At 42.6% G+C, this 21,292-nt stretch overlaps 1 protein-coding gene and 1 pseudogene across 1 annotated transcript in view; both read right to left on the reverse strand.

Moving 5' to 3' along the window:
* Positions 1-21,292, reverse strand: part of SYK (spleen associated tyrosine kinase) — a 128,940-nt gene that overhangs the window by 101,197 nt on the left and 6,451 nt on the right. The gene's annotated exons all lie outside the window — the stretch shown is intronic.
* LOC126082521 (COMM domain-containing protein 7-like) lies at positions 9,861-15,722 on the reverse strand (annotated as a pseudogene).

Consider the following 21,292-nt stretch of genomic DNA (forward strand, 5'->3'; position numbering starts at 1 on the left):
AAGACATAAAATGATACTGGTGAGGAGTGAGATTCTCGGCTCATGTAGACACATGAGACTATGTAGGCAGCTCCTATCTGGAGGCGAGATGAGAAAGCAGATGGGGGCAAGAGCTGGTTGAAGAGACATGGGAAATAGAGGGTAGAGAGTGTGCTGTCACGTTATAGGGAGAGCAACTAGGGTCACATAACAATGTGTGTATAAGTTTTTGTATGAGAAACTGACTTGAATTTAAACTTTCACTTAAAGCACGATTAAAAGAAAAAAGCTACCCATTTAATGAGTTAATATAAAACACAAGGCTAAGAGAGTTTCACCATATTATAAAATAGTTCATTGGATTCAAAATCATGTCTCTTACAAAGACAGTCAAATGTAATTTGATTTTAAAAATTATTTCCCTGCTTTGTAAATAAGAGAAACAAAATATATTATCTGACACAAGAATTCTAATTGACTCTTGACAATTGACTGGCACAGTGACTGCAACAATGGGCTCAAGCATAACAACCATCGTGATGATGGTGCAGGACCGGGCAGTGTTTCATTCCGTTGTACACAGGGTTGCTTTGGGTGGGAACTGATTCGATGGCACCTATCAACAACGACTGACTCTTAGTTTCTTTTTTTTTTTTTTTCTATTTAGAGTGACTTCTAGATTATTCACAAGAGGAACTGATGGTCACAACTATACCAAATGGGAAAGTACAGGCTACTATAAAATTCAATACAAGAGTGAATAGATACTAATATCTGGGAAACTCTTGTCTAAACTAATCTCAGCTCCTGATAATCACACACATCTCTGTTTTTGTTTGGTTCCCCAACGGAATGTTTCCTGCCACCCTCAGAAACAGATTGTATTTTATTTATGTAAATCAAAAATTTGTCCATAGCATGTGAAAAAGACCTGTCCAGTTTACTATAATAGGTGCTAGTATTTGCTAACTATGAGCTGCTCAGCAGACAGGACCTAATTAATAGAAGGCAGTATGGCAGCCTAGATAAGAGAGCTCCCTTTGCTTCCACAGAGACCTAAGCTCCAATCTCAGCCCTGTTGTTAACCAGTTGCCTGGCCTTGGGCAAATTACTCTCAATTTCCCCATGCATAGAAAGGGTTGTAGCTTAAACTTGATTTGTAATGATCTTCTTCTTCTTGGAGTGGGGAGGAGGCAAAAATGGTAAGATGTCGACATTTGTTAACTGTGAGTGGTGTTGGACTTCCTGTATTTTTTTTAATTTTTTTTTTTTTTTTTAATGGTTACAGTGAAGAATACATGAGGCTACTCTTGTGGTCCAGGCCTAGCGCCAGGCTCCTATTTCTTTTAACCTAACTGTACACAACCTAAGTGCAGGATGAGTCTGGATCACTGCCCAACCCTAACACTTAATGCTTCTCCTGACACATAGGAAGTGCTCAAAAAATTAACGTGTGTAATGGACAGAAAAGCCCACCAAGAAGAGAAAATTGGCACTGGTCAGCCGTGGGAATCAGGAAGGCTAGCAGAGATGAAGAGTGTCTCCTGAACTTTCTTTGGTCATTCTGAAGCTACTTTCTTCTTATTTCCTAGTTTTTACTGTCCCTGCAGAAACTTAACTGCTAAACAGAAATGCCAAACACCATAAGCAGCCGTGTAGGATAATTGTCAAGACATCAGATAGCCTGGGTTTAAAATAAAGGTATCACTACCCCCTTCTCTCTGAATCATCCCACAACAGGGAGAACAAGAGAGATACAACAGAAGTAGTAGACACCTCTCACTCTGAACAGGGACCAACAGCAGAGCTTACCTTGGGGGCATGGAGACCCTCAGGAAAGACCATGAGGAAAGGCCAGGGCTGCTATAGACCTCAGACAAAGCTGCAGAGCTTGGGAGTCTACACCAACCAAAACCAAACCAAACCCATTGCTGTCACATCAATTCCAACTCATAGCAACCCTATAGGACAGAGTAGAACTGCCCTACGAGGTTTCCAAGGAGGACAGGCTAGAATATTTGAGAAAAATAATATAGAAATTAACAGAGTTAAAAGAATTCAAGAGATAAATACTAGAAAGACAAAGAAGACCCAAAATAGGTAATATTGACATCCCTGAAGTAGAGAATTCAAATACAGGAGTGGAACAATTATTTGATTTCTAGAAATAGAGCATGTATTCAATGACTAAAAGAGCATATTACCCACACATTCCATTTCCTCTCCTATTCCTGACTCTCCTTCTTCTGTTGCTCCAGGGAAAGAGACATAATTATACCTTGGCTGGTCACTTGCAAGCTCTACATAATGAACTAGGAGGTAGAACAGAAGCACTAAAAATACTAGGCCAATTAACTGGGATGTCCCATGAAATCATGACCCTAAATCTCCAAACTAAGAAACAAAGTCACATAAGGTATTTGATTATATAAAAGCAGTCTCAGAAGCTGCTCCTTTTTGTTGTTATTATTGTAAATACATGTCTCTCCCACAACTTTTGTCAGTTCAACTTTTTACAGGTATACAACTTATTCACAACAACTATATTAATCCGCTGTGCAACCCTACCCTTAATAAATGCAATTTGGTCTCTATTTGCCTGCAGCCACAGAGGAAGAAGGAGAGTCAGGAACAGGAGGAGAGATGGAATGTGTGGCTAATCACCTCCATGAACAACTGCCTTCTTTGGCATGAGACCAGAAGAACTGGATATTGCCCAGCTACTATTACTGAATGTTTTGCTCAAAGATTTTACAGAAGATTCCTGATCAAAAGGAGGAAAATGAAGAACAGAATTTCAAATTCTCAAGAAACTCAGAATTTCTGGAGCCATGTAGGCTGATTAAACCCCCGAAATTATTGACCTGAGATAATCTTTAAACCTTAAACCAAAAATATTCCCTGAAGTCTTTTTAAAACCAAACAATAGTTTCTTAGCTTGACTAGCTAAGAATGTCTGCCTTGAGCATTGTGCTCTTTTAACAACTATCTGTGTGGGATCAACTCGGTAACAGCAACTCAAAAGATTATTAGGGGATGGTGAGTTTATGTTAATGGGGGAGTAACAATTCAGAAAAGGCAGGTGAAAAGGGTTGCACAACTTGGAGTACGTAATCAGTGTCACTAAATTGTACATGTAGCAATTGTTGAATTGGTGTCTGTTCTGCTGTGCGTATTCTCAACAACATAAAATAAATTTTTTGAAAAAGAGCATCTTATCCAGGCACCTATAAAGGAAAAGTAAATTACTGGGCTAATTTAGGCTTCTCAGCAACACTAAAAGCCAGAAGACAGAGGAGCAATGACCATGCAGTCCTCAGAGGTAAAGAATGTGTCCAACCCAGCAACACGTGCTCAAACTAGGCTTCAGGACTGGCAGTGGTTGAGTATACAATCCTAGTCGTTTTAGAATTTAGACTAAAATTAATATGGAAGTTAGGAAGGTACGGACGTCTCTATCAAGAATCAGGACAGAAGTTGGGCTATCACACCTTCAAAAATCACCCCAGATGCTTATTAAAAATGCAGACTCCTGAGCTGACCACAAACCTGCTGAATCAGGTACTTCTTACACACAGGAGATCTTAAGAGCTACTGCCTTCACTAGTAAGTTCAACTAACAACAACATAAAGTAAAGCTGTAGGCCGGAACAGTGATTCTCAACTCAGGCTGCACGTTAGATAACCTGGGTGCTCTTTTTAAAGTACAGCTAACACAGAGCCCCAGTCAAGGCAAATGGACTCAGAATCTCCAGGGCTGGGCCCAGGTATTAGTTTTTGTTTTGTTCTGAGTGCTCATGTGATTCTTGCGTGCAGCCAAAATAGAGAATCACTGATCTGGAGTTGTTCCCTCTCTATTAAAGGTCATGGGGTTCAAAACTGATTCACACAGAGCTGGCCACTGCAGTGAGCCGCAACATGAGCTCCCAAATTGAAGGGCTGGGGAAAGTAAAACAGGCGGCAAATCATTACAAAATTTACACAAAATTTTAAAGATGTCATAGTAAAGGCATCATGCAGGAAAACATTTTTAGTTAAATAAATTCCCCCCACTGATTTTTAGACATGTAAATGTTAACACAATTGATGCCGTAAAAGAACCTAGAGCCTGTGCCCTTCTTGGTGAGTAGGGTGTGAGTGCCAGTTACAGGAATGGAGTTGGCTCTAGGAAGAGCACTTGGGTTGCTTCACTTCCTGATGCCAGGCTGCAGCATGAGAGGAAGTCCTGTAATTCACGAAACCTCCAGAATGACTTGTTTTGTGGTATGTTATCACTACTGAAATCAAGCAGCATGGGAATTTCATAGACAGGCAAATTGCACGTCTCTCGCCCAGGCACAGAGAATGTAGGAGACAGTGGCAGGAGCACAACTTGGAAGGGCCCCCCCCGGAGGCCCCTGCACAGCAGAACAGTTCCGTTTTCTCTAACGGAGTCTCTTCAGGTGTCACCTCTTATAGGATACGCCTGTGTGTCAGCCCATCTCAAGTATCTCCAATTGCTCTTGCTGTTGTTAGCTGCCATGGAGGACGGCCCTGACTTCTAGGGATCCCATGCATGACATGATGAAAAGCTGCCTGGGACTGTGCCGTCCCCACATCAAACCATTTGGATCCACAGGGTTTTCATAGGCTGATTTTCAGAAGTAGACTACCAGGCCTTTCTTCCTAGTTGTCTTAGTCAGGACACTTTACTGCCACCTGGTCAGCGTCACAGTGACACGCAAGTCTCCACTGACTGAAGGGTGGTAGCTGAGCATGAAATGCACCGGCCAGGATTCAAGGCCAGGCTTCCTACACGAAAGATGAGGATTCTACCACCGTGCCACCCATTACCCCCACCAGCCTAACTGCTTTTAGAGGCTTGACTTGATCAAATGGTACCCAGTTACAGAAATAAATCTACTGTTTTCTCTGAAAGTACAGAACACGGTCACTCAATCAGCAGCGTTTTCTTCATGTTACCTTAACGAGGAACACGCTCGCTCTTCAAACCTTCCTTTCAAAATGTAAAACAAAACAAAAACCTTAGATTCCAAAAGTTTTGAAAAACCGACGTTGGAATTTTTTAATGGAAGAGAATTTAATAAACACTAAGATTTTCTCCATTACCTCAAACTGCTCTTCAACAAAAATTTAGTCTATTCTTTTAGAAACTATACCGAATCAAGTATGCTTAACCCCAAAACCAAAAAATCAAACCCACTGTCGTCGAGTTGATTCCAACTTATAGTAACCCTATATTACAGAGAACTGCCCCACAGGGTTTCCAAGACTGCAAATCTTTACAGAAGCAGACTGCCACATCTTTCTTCTGCAGGTCGGCTGGTGGGTTTTGAACTGCCGACCTTTAGCTTAGCAACTGAGAGTTTTAACCACTCAGCCACCAGGGCCCACTGCTTAATCCAAAACCAAACCCATTGCCATAGAGTCAATTCCGACTCATAGTGACCCTATAGGACAGAGAACTGCCCCATAGGGTTTCCAAGGAGAGGCTAGTGGATTTGAGCTGCTGACCTTTGGTTAGCAGCTGAGTGCTTTAACCATGGCACCACCAGGGCCCACAGCTTAACCCAAAACCAAACCAAACTAAAGCCATTGCCATCAAGTTGATTCTGATTCACAGTGACCCTACAGGACAGAGTAGAACTGCCCCATAGAGGTTCCAGTAAGGGGCTGGTGGATTCTAACTGCCAACCTTTTGATTAGCAGCTGAGGTCTTAACTGCTTAGCCCAAGGATGCATTAATTAGTAACTTTCTCCACAACTGGGTTCACATTCAGAAGACTATTGTATAGCAACACAACAACTGGGGACAATTTCAGTTTCTGAGTTGCTCACTAGTAACCCTGGAATTAAGCTAGACTAGAAAACTCATGGCCTAACAGGGTGTGTGTGTTGGGAGGAATGGGTGGTGTTGATTCCTGAGATGAAACTGTGTTGAGGTTTAAAGGACCAGGCCAGGTCCCTGTGGACAAGACCCGGGGTCTCATCTAAGGGGGGTTGGGTGCTGGCCATCAATTCCTAGTATCAGATTCTCATAAAGGAATTGGGAGCCACCTGGGGTTAACATGGAAAAATGCAATGTTAGAATACATTTACCACCTGAGAAACCCATCGCTGTCGAGTCATTTTCTACTCATAGTAACCGTGTAGGACACAGCAGAACTGCTCCGTAGAGTTTCCAGGTCATGCCTGGTGGATTTGAACTGTCAACCTATTGGTTAGCAGCCATAGCACTGAACCACTACACCACCAGGGTTTCCTAATACCCAAGTCGGCAGTAAGAATTATGAAAGGTAAAAGCTGATTGTCTCCTGCCTTGGCTCCTGAGGGGAAGAGCCACACGCGGCTCCCGTATAACATTGCATACATGTGCATCTCTGACGTCCACACTGTCCAGCAGACCCTGCTATGGTGGCAGAAATGTTTGTTCTTCTCTGTCTAAGACAGAGCCACGAGCCACGTGTGGCTAGTAGCACCTGAAATGTGGCTATTGTGACTAAGAACTGAAATTTAAATTTCATTTAACTAATTTAAATGTATTTAACTATTTAATATGACTGGCCACATTACTTAGTGAATGTAATTAATGTCACTGAATTGTACACATAAAAATGGATGAGGTGGCAAATAATTTGTTATATATATTTCACCATGATAAAATAAAATAAATAAATGGCCATATATGGCTAGTGGCTATGTACTGATAGCACAGTCTTAGATGCTTGGCAGGAAAGCAAGGGGGGAAGGCCTTTCGTCCACACCTGGGCCACTGTGCCAGAGGTAGAGGGGTAAGTGGTGCCCACCCTGAGCTTACTATATATCTGAAACATTAAAATGTTAGAAGAGATCCATATGTATGCCCTTTTGCAAGAAAGGTGATCCAACTGAATGTGGAAATTATCGAACAATATCATTAATATCACACGAGAGTAAAAGTGGCTGCAGCGGTATACCCACAGGGAACTGCCAGAAATTCAGGCCAGTTTCAGAAGAGGATGTGGAACCAGGGATATCATTGCTGATGTCAGATGGATCCTGGCTGAAAGCACAGAATACCAGAAGGATGTTTACCTGTGTTTTATTGACTATGCAAAGGCATTCGACTGTGTGGATCATAACAAACTATGGATAACACTGAGAAGAATGGGAATTCCAGAACACTTAATTGTGCTCTTGAGGAACTTTTACATACATCAAGAGGCAGCTGATCGAACAGAACAAGGGGATACTGCATGGTTTAAAGTCAGGAAAGGTGCTTCAGGGTTGTATCCTTTCACCATACCTATTCAATCTGTATGCTGTGCAAATAATCCGAGATACTGGACTGTATGAAGAAGAATGGGGCATCAGAATTGGAGGAAGACTCATTAACAACCTGCCTTAAGCAGATGACACAACCCTGCTTGTTGAAAGTGAAGAGGACTTGAAGCACTTACTAATGAAGATCAAAGACCACAGCCTTCAGTATGGATTACACCTCACCATCAGGAAAATAAAAATCCTCACAACTGGACCAATAAGCAACATCATGATAAACGGAGAGAAGACTGAAGTTGTCAAGGATTTCATTTTACTTGGATCCACAATCAACAGCCATGGAAGCAGCAGTCGAGAAATCAAGAGACGCACTGCGTTGGGCAAATCTGCTGTAAAAGACCTCTTTGGTGTTGAAAAGCAAAGATGTCACCTTAAAAACTAAGGTGCGCCTGACCCAACCCATAGTATTTTCAATTGTATCATATGTACACGAAAGCTGGACAATGAATAAGGAAGACCTAAGAAGAAATGACGCCTTTGAATTGTGGTGTTGGCGAAGAATGTTGAATATACCATGGACTGCCAAAAGAATGAAGAAATCTGTCTTGGAAGAAGTACAACCAGAAAGCTCCTTAGAAGCAAGGATGGTGAGGCTACGTCTTACATACTTTGGACATGTTGTCAGGAGGGATCAGTCCCTGGAGAAGGACATCATGCTTGGTAAAGTACAGGGTCAGCAGAAAAGAGGAAGACCCTCAACGAGACAGGCTGACACAGTGGCTGCAACAATGGGTTTAAGCATAACAATGATTGTAAGGATGGCGCAGGACCGGGCAGTGTTTCGTTCTGTGGTAGATAGGATCGCTGTGAGTTGGAACTGACTCGACGACACCTAACAACAACAAACATGGGAGGCCTGGGTTCAGTTCCTGGCCAACATACCTCATGCGCAGATGCCATTTGTCTGTCCATGGAGGCTTAGCGTATTGCTGTGGTGCTGAAAAGGTTTCAGTGAACCTTCCAGACTAAGATGGATTAGGAAGAAAGGGCTGAAGGTCCACTTTGGAAAAACTGTCAGTGAAAACCCTAGGGATTACAGCGGCTCCATCTACAACTCATCATGGGCACAGCACAGGACTGCGAAGCCTTTGCTTCCGTTGGGAGTCAGGGGCCGGCTGGATGGCAGGCGATAACAACAACAGGTGTAGTCATTAAAAGCCAGCAGGGTTCCTGAACACAATGTTTGGCTATAACAGACGGTTTGTGTCAAAAGTCAAGAGACCCTCTGCCTCTATGATTCTCCCCTAAAGTGTCTAAAATCATTTTGCCCTATAAGACCCCTTTCCAAAAAAAAATAATAATAATAATAATAATAATAATAATTTTTTATCTATCTTTGATTTCTTGCCCCCAACCATTAACATTTTGCAGAAGATCTGTTCATGGCAAGCCAGTCTTTGCAGAGAGTACCTCTGAGCTCAACAACAACCTGAAAGGCAAGTACGTTTGTCCTCATTTTGAAGATGCTCTTGTTGTTGTTGTTAGGTACCATCGAGTCAGTTCTGACTCGTAGCGACCCCACGCACAACAGAACAAAACACTGCCTGGTCCTGCACCATCCTTACAATCGTCGTTATGCTTGAGCTCATTGTTGCAGCCACTGTGTCGATCCACCTCGCTGAGGGTCTTCCTCTTTTCCGCTGACCCTGTACTCTGCCAAGCATGACGTCCTTCTCCAGGGACTGATCCCTCCTGACAACATGTCCAAAGTATGTAAGACGCAGTCTCGCCCTCCATACTTCTAAGGAGCGTCCTGGTTGTACTTCTTTTAAGACAGATTTGTTCGTTCTTTTGGCAGTCCACGGTATACTCAATATTCTTCGCCAACACCACAATTTAAAGGCGTCAGTTCTCCTGTCTTCCTTGTTCATTGTCTAGCTTTCACATGCATATGATGTGATTGAAAATACCATGGCTTGGGTCAGGCGCACCTTAGTCTTCAAGGTGACGTCTTTGCTCTTCAACACTTTAAAGAGGTCCTTTGCAGCAGATTTACCCAATGCAATGTATCTTTGATTTCTCGACTGCTGCTTCCATGGCTGTTGATGTGGTAGCAAGGGCCTAAGTAGTTTCAAGCGAATGGTATATCTTAACTATTTTAACTTGCTTTGTTTGGTGTTTACATACACAGACCTCTGCTAACCACACAAGTTACTCCAGAAAGTAACTTTAAAGTTGAAGCCTTTTCTTAGAACTGGATATTTGCAGGTCTAAACTGTGGTCCTAGAAATTTTATAACAGACCGTGAACACCCAATGCATGTCCTTGGGGCTCTCCAGTGTGAGTAGGACCCAGCATTTACACACTGTACCTGGATGGGTATGGTTAGGAAGAGGCAATCACAGCAGCGGACTGTCTCAAACGGCCTCTGATGGCAGCAGCCCTTCAAATTGCCATCTGCTGCAGCCTGTGAGCCACAGCAATCAAGCCACTGACTCAAGAAACCAAGGCCCAAGCTCTTAACCAGGAGCGAGATTATTTACCTTCTCCTCATGAGAAAAAAAAAAAAAAAAAAAAAAAAAAACATTTCACACGAAATAGGCAGATAACAAGCTGGGCTGAACGACAAGAAAATAAGTAAAATGAACTTAGAATAATGACCAAAAAAAAAGCCTTACAGATGGAAGCAATTCAAATTATCTTGTGTAGAAAATGCTGTGGGTGAATTTCTACACCACACCAGGCCGCACATTCTCTTTCTGAGAACTGTGTTACATGAACTCACCACCTGCAGTGTTACAGCAATGTGCTAAGAATGCATTGCCCTTCCTTACGCAACACCTTCCTTCCTAGACTTCCACAGATGTACAGACCCTACGGAGTCCCTGGGTGGTGCAAATGGTTAATGCGCTCAGCTTCGGCTGTTAACTGAAAGGCTGGCAGTTCGAGTCCACCCAGATGCACCTCAGAAGAAAGGCCTGGTGATCTACTTGTGAAAAATCAGCCATCGAAAACCCTATGGAGCACAGTTCTATTCTGACACAAGCGGGGTTGCCATGAGTCAGAGTCAACTTGATGGCAAATGGTACCTACCTGATGAATACAAGTACCATGGAAGAGTTTAAGTTCCCTGGAATGGCGTATTCTCAGCAAAAACATAAGTGTGCATGGTCTCTCTATCTCTCTCTCTCACACACACACACGCACACGTACATCAGGTGGGAAGGGATTACTCCCACGTTTCCAGAGGGTTTTCGATCAAAAGCACACACAGCTGTCGTTATGTCCAGCAGACCGATAAACTGCAATTTGGTGGAGACTTCATCAGCCTTAAAAGATGTGCTTGCATGCTACAAAATCCTACTAACAAGTTCAAAAACGGCACTTCTCAACCTTGGCTGCTGCACTTGGTGGGAGTGAGGTGGGAGGAGAAGACTTAAAAAATAATTCCAAGGGCAGCCATAGGCCACATCCCATCAGTGTCTTTGAAGGTGGGCCTGGCATCAACCGTGATAGGGTATGCAGTCATGTTAGAGAACCAGGCTGTGCAACGCCGGGCAGGCCACATAATCTCTCTGAGCCTAACTCCTCCTGTGCAGACTGATGGTCCCAACATTCACAATACTGTGTTTCTAAACGTAGTCCTCTTCCTGGTCACCTCCTACTCTCCCCTCCCCCGTTTTTTCCCCAGCAAACTTTCTAATTTTATAATTATTTTTCTAGATTAAAACACACACAATCATGATCATTGTAAAAATGGCAAGTAATATAGAGGTATGAAGTTTAAAAATGTTAAACATCACTTTCCTCCTAACCAGTTCTACTTCCCTCCCCAGGTAACTGGTATTCATAGTTTGGTGCATATGCTTCCAGATCACTCTCCGTATTTACACACACATACGGGTTGTTTTTGTTGTTAGGTGCCATCAAGTCAGTTCTGACTCACAGCAACCCTATGCACAACAGAAAAAAAATACTGCCCAGTCCTGCGCCATCCTCACAATTGTTGCTGTGCTTAACCCATTGTTGCAGCCATTCATTGAGGGTCTTCCTCTTTTTTGCTGACCCTCTACAAGTATGATGTCCTTCTCCAGGGGCTCAGCCCTCCTGATAACACGTCCAAAGTATGTGAGACATAGCCTCGCCATCCTTGCTTCTAAGGGGCATTCTGATCGTGCATATGTACTCCCACCTATATGTAGCAGATGACAATTTCATGCAGCTTACATCATCATGTGCATGTATGTTGTTTTATGAATTATATATGATACACTACATCTTTTTTTTTCTCTCACTGAATGTAACTTGGACATCTTTCTATATCGGTATACAAAGATTCTCATTTTTTTTTTCTTCTTCTTCTTCAGAACCTTTTTTATTCATCGTCTAACCAACAGAGGAGGTCAGCTACAACTAAAACAAGCTAAAATAGCCTCAAAAAAAAAAAAATAGCCTCAAAAGGCCCTCCTTATTACAACACAATGGGGCAAAAGCAGAACCAGGGGCAGAGTTTAGCCTCATTTCTTTCCAGAGAAGACCAATCACATATTTGTACACAACGACCCATTACAAACTGATCAGCATTGCACCACCACCACAAACAGAGTGCACAGAAAGCCTTGGGGGCTCTCCACAGGTGTCATTCCTATAGTCTGCCTCTTGTTCAGCCACAAATGAGCTCTTGCTTTTGAGGGATGTCTTAATCACCTAGTGCTGCTGTAACAGATACCACAAGTGGATGGCTTTAACGAAGATAAATTCATTCTTTCACTTTCTAGTAGGCTGCTAGTCCAAATTCAGGGCGTCAGCTCTAGGCAAGGCTTTCTCTCTCTGTTGGCTCTGGAGGACAATTGTCATCAGTCTTCCCTTGGTCTAGGAGGTTTTCAGCACAGGAACCCTGGGCTCAAAGGACACTCTGCTCCCGGCATTATTTTCTTGGTGGTATGAGGTTCCCATGTCTCTCTGATTGCTTCTGTCTTTTATATCTCAAAAGAGATTGGCTTAAGACACAATCTAATCTTATAGATCTCATCAATATAACTGTCATTAATCCATATCATTAACATCATAGTGATAGGACTTACAACACACAGGGAAATCATATCAGATGACAAAATGGCGGACAGTCACATAATACCGGGAATCACGGCCTAACAAAGTTGAAACATACCTCGGGGGCACACAGTTCAACCCGTGACAGGGAAAGGGCGGTCTGCGTGTATCCTGAGCCACGGCACCGTTTGTTTATCCTGGAGCTTTGATGCAGAGGCAACTGAATTCATTTTCTCCCCTGAAGCTGTTTGAATACCTTAAAAATTGTCTGGGAAGACAGGTGGTGGTTCCTTAGTGAAGAGTTCACAGGGTGATTGTGGAGGCCTCTTTAGGCACTGAATCTTGTTGTTTTTCAGAAACCTCTGCTACTGCACCCCCAAGATGCAAGCAAGGCACAATGAGCACCCGACAGGCCTGAGAGTGAGGTGCCTCTCGGAGCAGCCACCCATGGAGGGCAGGGCGGCCAGCTGGAGACACAGGTGGACAGAAATCGGCTGAAACACTCCCTGCTGGCTCTGACTCGCTCCATCTGGTTCAGGAGGCTTCAGAACTGAGACAAAGTTAACTCTACCTATAAATTTTCAGTTTGGTTTCCTTTTTGAACCACCAACTTTAATTGTAAAACACTACTTCCCACTTTCTCCAATTCACTGCTCCCAGATGTCACTCCAAATTGCCATTCCGTATCTCTGAACTGGTTAAACATCAGAACCTGACCCATGACCCACAGAGCAAGGGTTGGGGAATTCTGCTTCCACTTTTCAGAAACGTAAGTGGCTTTGTCCTCACTAAAACCCAGAGTTATGAAATCGGCAGGACCTGCAATGCTGTGAGACTCTTCTTCAAGGCACCATTGGGGACCAGCAGGAGGCTTTTCAGAATGATCTGATTGGTGGTGGTGCTGGCAAATTCAGAGAGCTGAGCCAGAAACCTTTCCACCTCTTTTGGCTCAGTTAGGACTTGGAAGAGCACTTCTGCCAGGGATGAGAACTGCTGCACGCCAAGCTGGCTCTGCTGCTGCACGTCACTGCCCACAGCCTTGGGCACAGGGTCTTGCGTGCAATACAGGCAGCCCACGGTGTCTGCCCCGGACCCAAAGGCTCCCCAGGTCCCACAGGCCCCGCGGCCTTTCAAAGATTCTACATCTTTTAGAAGGCTGTATACCCATTGCTATCAAGTCAATTCGGACTCACAGTGGCCTTATACGACAGAGTAGAACTGCCCCATATGGTTTCCAAGCAGTGGCTGGTGCATTCGAACTACCAACCTTTTGGTTAGCAGCCCAGCTCTTTTCCAGGGTATACATACACTGTAGTTTGTTTAACCAGTCCACCTAGTGATAGGCATTTGGTGTTCCTTTTAACTGCTATTACAAAATAAAATGTTGTAATGAATTACTGCATGCATATGTATTTTCCCACTTTTCTCAATTTCTATGTGTAAAGAGTTCCTAAAAGCGAAACTGTTTGAGTCAAAGCTCATACGCATTTCAAATTTGTGAAGATACTGCTAAATTGTTCTACTAGCGTCCCCTGGGGGAATGTCTCTTTTCCCACACCTTGCCACGGTAAAACCCCAAAAATACCCGTTGCCATCAATTCCGACTCATAGTGACCCTATAGGTCCCATAGAGTTTCCAAGGAGAGCCTGGTAGATTTGAACTGCCGACCTCTTGGTTAGCAGACGTAGCTCTTAACTGCTACGCCACAAGGGTTTCCCCCTGCCACACAGCTAAGCCTTGAATCAGTGCCGGATTACAGAGAAGAGGGGCATATTTTTTAATTTACTGGTTTATTTGCATTTTTAACTGTTTTATCTTTGATTGACCTTTCTATGGACTTTTTTTTTTCCTCAGTGCTTTGAAAGAACTCACGGCATATTACGGCGATTGGCCCTTTACCACAGGCATTGATGACATGTTTCACAGGTTTTTTTTTTTTCTCACTTACATGTTTTTTTCACTTGCTTAAAATTTTAGAGAACCATATTCATCAATCTTTTTTTTTATTATTATTACAGGTTCATGTTTTCTATCATGATTAGGAAAGTCATCTTCACTCTACAATTATTTAAAAACTCACCCAAGTTTTCTTACAGTACTCTTATGATTTTACTGTTAGATTTTTATTCTTTGTTCAACCTGTAATTCATCTTGGTATTAAGGGAAAGTTTTATTTTTTTCCCAAATGATCAGCCAATTTTTCCAAGGGTATTAATTAAACCATTTTCCTTACCCTGACTGATTTGAATTGCCACCTTTATAGTTATCCACATGTAATTTGGGTCTGGTGTGTCACTCTCCATTGGAGCTTTGCTTTAAGACGTTGTAGAATTTGTCCACCCTTACTACACTTTTTTTTGTACTACACTTATTTCATATTTTTCCCTGGGTCTTCACATAAGTTTTTGTTTGTGTGTGTGTGTGTGTGTGTGTGTGTGTGTGTGTGTGTATAGCCAATCTAACCAAAACCAAACCCAACCCATTGCTGTTGAGTTGATTCCAACTGATAGCGAAACTATAGGACAGAGGAGAACTGCCTGTTGTGTTTCTAAGGCTGTAATCTTTACAGCAGCAGACTGTCATATCTTTCTCCCACTGAGTGGCTGGTGGGTTTGAACTGCCAACCTTTTGGCTGGCAGTCAAGCACTTAACCACTGCACCACCAGGGCTGCTTTGCCAATCTAGTGGGGAGAAGAGTATATCTTAAGTATTTTAACTGGCTTAATTTTTTTTGGTTTGGTGTTTACACACACAGTGTTCCATTACCATCTATACACAATGTTGACTTAAGATGGCATAGGCATCTCTCCATCTTGACACCAGAGTGCTCCCTCGTGCTCATCGCATCAGCACAGAAAGGCCATCAAGAGGCAATGCCATGCTTAACCATGCCTCCATTAGATGCCAACACTGTTTCCAGAGTTTTCTTAGAAAAAATAAGCTAGAAGGAACACTTTGCACATATATCTTTGCAGACATTGTTGAATACCAACAATTCTTTGGGGGAAATCATCCCTCTCACATCTTTTTGCTGTATTCTTTCTCTACCATCCGTCAGTTTGTTGTACTATGGTGACTTGCATGTTGCTATGATGCTGGAAGCTATGCCATTGACATTTCAAAGACCAGCAGGGTCACCAATGGTAGAGAGGCTTCAACAGAGCTTCCATACTAGGAAGAAAAGCCTAGTGATCTACTTCCAAAAATAAGACAATGAAAACCTATGGATCACAACAGAATACTGTCTGATATGGTGCCAGAAGATGAGCCCCTAGGTTGGAAGGCACTCTCAAGGTACACAGTGGCTGCAGGAATGGACTTGAGAATACCAATGATTGTGAAGATGGCACAGTACCAGACAATGCTTGGTCCTGTTCTCTGTGGGGGCACCGTGAGATAGAGCCAACTGGATGGCCACTAACAACGACATATTCTTACTACAATGTGTGTATCCTTTCTCTCTGATTGCCAAGCTGCCTTTCTTGGACTGAGTCATTAAAATCCCACCTGCATCCCAAGTTTCCACAGACAGATGGAAATGAGTTCAAAATTTTCCTTTTTCCCCTCTCTCTTTCAGATCTTCAGGACAACTTGTATTTCCCTGTCTGCAACACTCGTGGCAGCACTGCATGCGGGGACAGCAATTCCGTGCTGCTGGGGTACAATCACAGACGTGATGGGCTCATGAGCACAGGACCACTGTGCTCACTGCTTATGGCTCGGTGCAGCCTTTCAAACTAGTTCTCTGTATTGTTCTAGTTCACTCTGGATACAAAATTTGGAAGCAAGCTTAATCTGTTTAGAGGCGACATCAAAAGGCATCAGATATTTTCATATTAATCTCTCACTGATTTAGAAATTTTTATTCCAATCCCCAATGAACTTGTTTAGTTTGTCCATACAAAGCTATAAAGAAAATAAGTTTTCTGTAAGTACCAGTAAGAGAGTGAAATCAACATGTATAAAATTGAACTCATGCCCTCCATCTGCCTTTTACAGCTTCCTTGCTCTTATCAATCAGACTTTAAATCTTCCCAACATACAGATCATTTTTTACTCCTTGCTGAAGTAATGGATAAGATACTCTCATTCTGGACTCAGGAACACCTATATTCAACAGTTAGGATCCGAACAGCATCATTTAGTGATTGGACAGATGACTTAACCTTTCTGGGCTCTGCTGTTTTTCAGCAGGTTGAATCTCTAAGATTCCTTCCACCTCTAAAATCCTATACATTTTTAAATATGCTTCTAAGAAATTTATGATTTTTGACTTTTGTTTTCCTAATAATCAGTATGAACTTCAAAACGTAGCGCACTTTTTGCACAAGCTACAGTCCCTCTGGCTCAGCTCCAAGCGTAACAGTGGAGACCAGAGAAGCCTGGGTCAATCTGGGGAAGGACACACCAAGCCCTGTGACCCATCTTCACTCTAAAATCTAGCAAGGCTTTTCTCCTCCCTCCTCACTGTCACTTCCTTCACACAACTATGACCATCAGCTGATTGGTATTGCTAAAAAAAAAAAAAAAGGAAGTGGCAGACTTCCGCTTCAAGTGTATGTAGCAGCTATAAATGCACAGAAATACAAGAAACAACTATAAAAACAGTAACACTGAAAATAAATCCATAACCATGTGGGAAAATAAGGAGGCACACCATGAATGGGTTGGAAACTGTCCCTGAGAGACTCAAAGCAAGATAGGATCAAATGAAAGGATGAAGCCACAGACTCAAATGCAGGTGGCTGAGGACTGCTGGGAAAGTGGGAAAAGACCCAAGGGTGTGTGGCCTTGGAAGTGACAGAGATCTGGGTTGGGGTGGAGGAGGAGCAACGCAGGAGCAGGCAATCAAGCCCTCTCTAACTCCTCATCTTCCATCACCCCCCAAGGAGGAACAATAGTCTGCTTCCAAGGAAGAGCAGTGGGTTTGGCTCGGTTTGGAGAGGCAGGGTGTGGCCACAGCCCAGAAGAGCAGGGGGCCCCTGCCCTGGCCCCACATGTGGCTACTGGCTCATCCTGCTCAGTACATGTCTAACCCTCCTAGCCCAAGGGGAACATGCTGCAAGAGAGTCAAGCAACAAATACAGCCTTAGAAGACTAACTCCTGGGGTGGATCAAAAACCAACACCAGCACACAACTGAGAAATACCGAGAACATCAGGAAAGCCAGCTCCATGACTGAGAAACACCCAGTGAGCAAACTGATGAACTACGCCAGACCACAGGGGGAGCAAAGAGAGAATTCTTGCACTGGAGCTGGCTTTAAAAGATACAAGAGCCTAATGCATCATTCAAAAATAAAGCCTTAATTATGTCCCTTGAAAATAAACTACCTGATTGCTAAAAAAAAAAACTGAATAGCAGAATGGCCAGGGCTGAAGCTCTTTCTTGACATAAAGATTATCCTCACGGCTTCATGCAGAACAGTGCATAGACCAAAGAATGAAAAGTGCATTCATTGCAATGAAATTACATATCAAAAAATAGAAAAAAATCAAAATGTCCCTCAATAAACTATCATTTTCTACTGCATGAAATAAAATACAATGCTCACTGACATGGAAAACCCCCCTCCACTCAATATTTGTTGATAAAAACAGAAAGTTGCAGAATGATACTGGTATTAAAGATACACTCTTCCCTCCCCCCAACATTAGATCTTCTGAGGATACATACATATATACACACATTGTCATGGACTGAATAAGCCAAAAAAAAAAAACCCAAACCTATTGCCGTCAAGTCAATTCTGACTCATAGCGACTCTACAGAACAGAGTAGAACTGACCCGTCGGGTTTCCAGGTAGGGCCTGGTGGATTCGAACTGCCAGCATTTTGGTTAGAAGCCATAGCACTTAACCACTATGCCACCAGGGTTTCCATGGATTGAATAGCGTCCCCCCAAAACGTGTATCAACTTGGCTAGGCCATGATTCCCAGTATTGTGTGGCTGTCCTCCATTTTGTGATCTGATGTAATTGTCCTATGTGTTATAAATCCTAATTTCTGCCTGTGGCTAATGAGGCAGAATTAGGTTATGTTAAAGAGGATTAGGGTGGGATGCAATACCTTTTCTCAGGTCACAGCCCTGATCTTATGTAAGGGGAGTTTCCCTGGGTTGTGGCCGGCATCACCTTTTATCACCTTTTATCTTACAAGAGACAAAAGAAAAGAGAAACCTACAGAGAGATAGGGACCTCATGCCACCAAGTAAGAAGTGCTGAGAGCGGAGCATGTCCTTTGGACCCAAGGTCCCTGCTCTGAGAAGCTCCTAGGCCAGTGGGAGATTGATGACAAGGACCTACCCCCAGAGCTGAAAGAGAGAAAAAGACTTCTTCTAGAGCTGGCACCGTGAATTCAGACTTCTAGATTACTAGACTATGAGAGAATAAATTGCTCTTTGTTAAAGCCATCTACTGTGGTCCTTCTGTTATAACTAAGACACACATGAATGCACAGGATGAAAGACTGGAAGTAAATACACCAAACTGCCCTCCCCCAGGGGAATGGAGGTAAGGCTGGGACTGAGGGGGTCATCAAGGAGGGCTCAGTGTTGCCTGTAGGATCGATATTCTTAACTAGCAGTCGTGTATTTGTTTAACATCAGTTAAACAATTAAAAACTTCTCAGAAAGAAAATGACAGAATGTTGTCACATTTTGGAGATCAGAGAAGCTAACTTCAGACATCAGATTTTCTCATTTGTACCCTATATGGGAGCATTTCAGTTATTATTAGCCTCCAACCAAAACCGTGGGAGCAGATTCCCAGAATCCCCACTCTTAGAAGAGGCTGTGACATTTATGTCAGTTTGACTACACACCAGGTACCATGCTGAGGGCACCGCACATAAGACCTCCATCATGTGTCAACTCAGCCCTCTGTGGTAACTCCATTTACAAAGATGTGAAGAGTGACTTAAAAATGCAGAGTGGGGATTTGAACCCAAGGGGACCTCAGAACCCTCACTCTCAACCACTATTGTATGCCAATACGATGATTTAAATATTATTAGCATTTAGGATGAAAATGACCACAACATTCTGTCTCTACCGAAGCAAAGCCTAAGGATTTAGAAAACGAGTGGCAAAGTTCACACAGCATTGCCCAAGTGTGCTTCCAGAGCAAAGGTCCCACAAGACGTGTGGGAAATTCTGCGGGTGACGTGTTCTGGCAGAACGGCCTCACCTGTCACCTCCGCAGAGACTCTGAAGGAGCCAGCAGCATGTAGCCCTGCTTACTGAACCTGATTCTGTCTAGCATTTCTCACACTCACTTGGGCATGGAAATCTTTTCTCGGAAGAGCATTTAAAATTGCACAGCACTTAATCAAGGGAGTTGAGGTGGACAATCTGAAAAAAGCCCTGTGGGCTCTCCATTCCAGGAAAAATAAGTACTTCCATCAATCAGATGACAAAACATTACATTACCAAAAGGTCAAATACAAAGGTGACAACTAACACACTTAAAATATAGATAAAAAAAAAAGCTGACCGCTAAATTGGAGTTAAAAAAATCTTTCAATAAGTATGATGCAAAATATGTCCTGATGGAAGAAATTAAACAGGTTCAATGCTACCAATAAATAACAAATAATCATATAAATCAAAAGCTTGGGGGAAATGTTTCCAATATTTACAACAATGGATTCAGAATAGGTAAGATGTGCCTGAATGCTGATAGGAGTATATAAAGACCCCAAAGGGTAAATCAACAAAGAATATGAGAAGCAATTTGCAGAAAATACATTAAGTAAACTAATTCCCCCAAACAATTGTCAGTTCTTAACAGATGTGTAGCAAGACTGAAGAGCAACTGTCAGACTACGGTAAGAAGACAGAAGATTCCAGAAAAAAAGACAGGAAAATGGAACCCACAGATCACTTGGTATATTTGACTATGTGGAAAATTGCATTAAGAGGGATTGTACCATTCTGTCAGAGTTGAGGGGAAAATCAAAACATGCACAGAGCAAACTAAGAAAATATAAAAACAAGAAAAATTTGTTTATCCCAGGAAAAATAAAAAGAGGTACAAGGAAGAAAATGTAATTATATCACACACCTTGATGTAACAGTAAAAAAAAAAAAAAAGCCTGTTGCCATCGAGTAGATTCCGACTCATAGTGACCCTACAGGACAGAGTAGAACTGCCCCATAGAGTTTCCAAGGAGTGCCTGGTGGATTTGAACTGCCAACCCTTTGGTTAGCAGCTGTAGCACTTAACCGCTATACCACCAGGGTTTCTGATGTAACAGTAAGCAATATTTATATAACCATAATAAAGTAAATACCAAATAACATCTTATCTGGAAATTATACAATAATTATTCCAGGGTAGTGAGGGAGGGGCTGAGAAAGTGGACTGTAGTCTAGAAGTGCCAGCTTAGCATTTCTCAGGACACAAAGTAAGCGGACACTGTCTAAAATTGATGCATCAAAATATTTCCCAATAAGCATACTATAAGGAACCGAGAAGGTAAAGTCCAAATGAAATAGATTACAAAAGGAAAAGATTGCTTTTGAGGAGCAGTACTAGAAGATGGGAAGCAGTAAAATAAAAAATAAAAGCAGCGAAATAAAAAGAAAAATGAGCTCCGGTCACATCAGAACATCTTCAGGGCAGTTCATTAGGAACAGACAGATTTAATCAATTATCAGATTGGCCAAGACAGAATGAAAATGTATCAATTCTGACAAACAGAATAGGGAAGTAGAAGTTCATATGCTAGACACTCAAATGCTTTTTATAGCCATGCAGAGTACAGATTAATAAACCGATATTTAAATGTGGGATTTTAATATTTAGTTTTCATTTTGGATTTTGGATTAAAACTTTGCCCTAGGCAATCTTCCTTTGACACTCTCCCCCCAGTTAACTGTATCTGTGTCTAGGGTTCCACTTACCATAATGCCAGCCCAGTGCTCTCCCTGGAGGTCCTGCTGCTTGCCTGCTCGGTTTGCGCTCAGATCAAGGCGCCTCACACTCAGCACGTCACTCT

The sequence above is a fragment of the Elephas maximus genome, chromosome 9, assembly GCF_024166365.1.
Source record: "Elephas maximus indicus isolate mEleMax1 chromosome 9, mEleMax1 primary haplotype, whole genome shotgun sequence".
Taxonomy (NCBI): Eukaryota; Metazoa; Chordata; class Mammalia; order Proboscidea; family Elephantidae; genus Elephas; species Elephas maximus.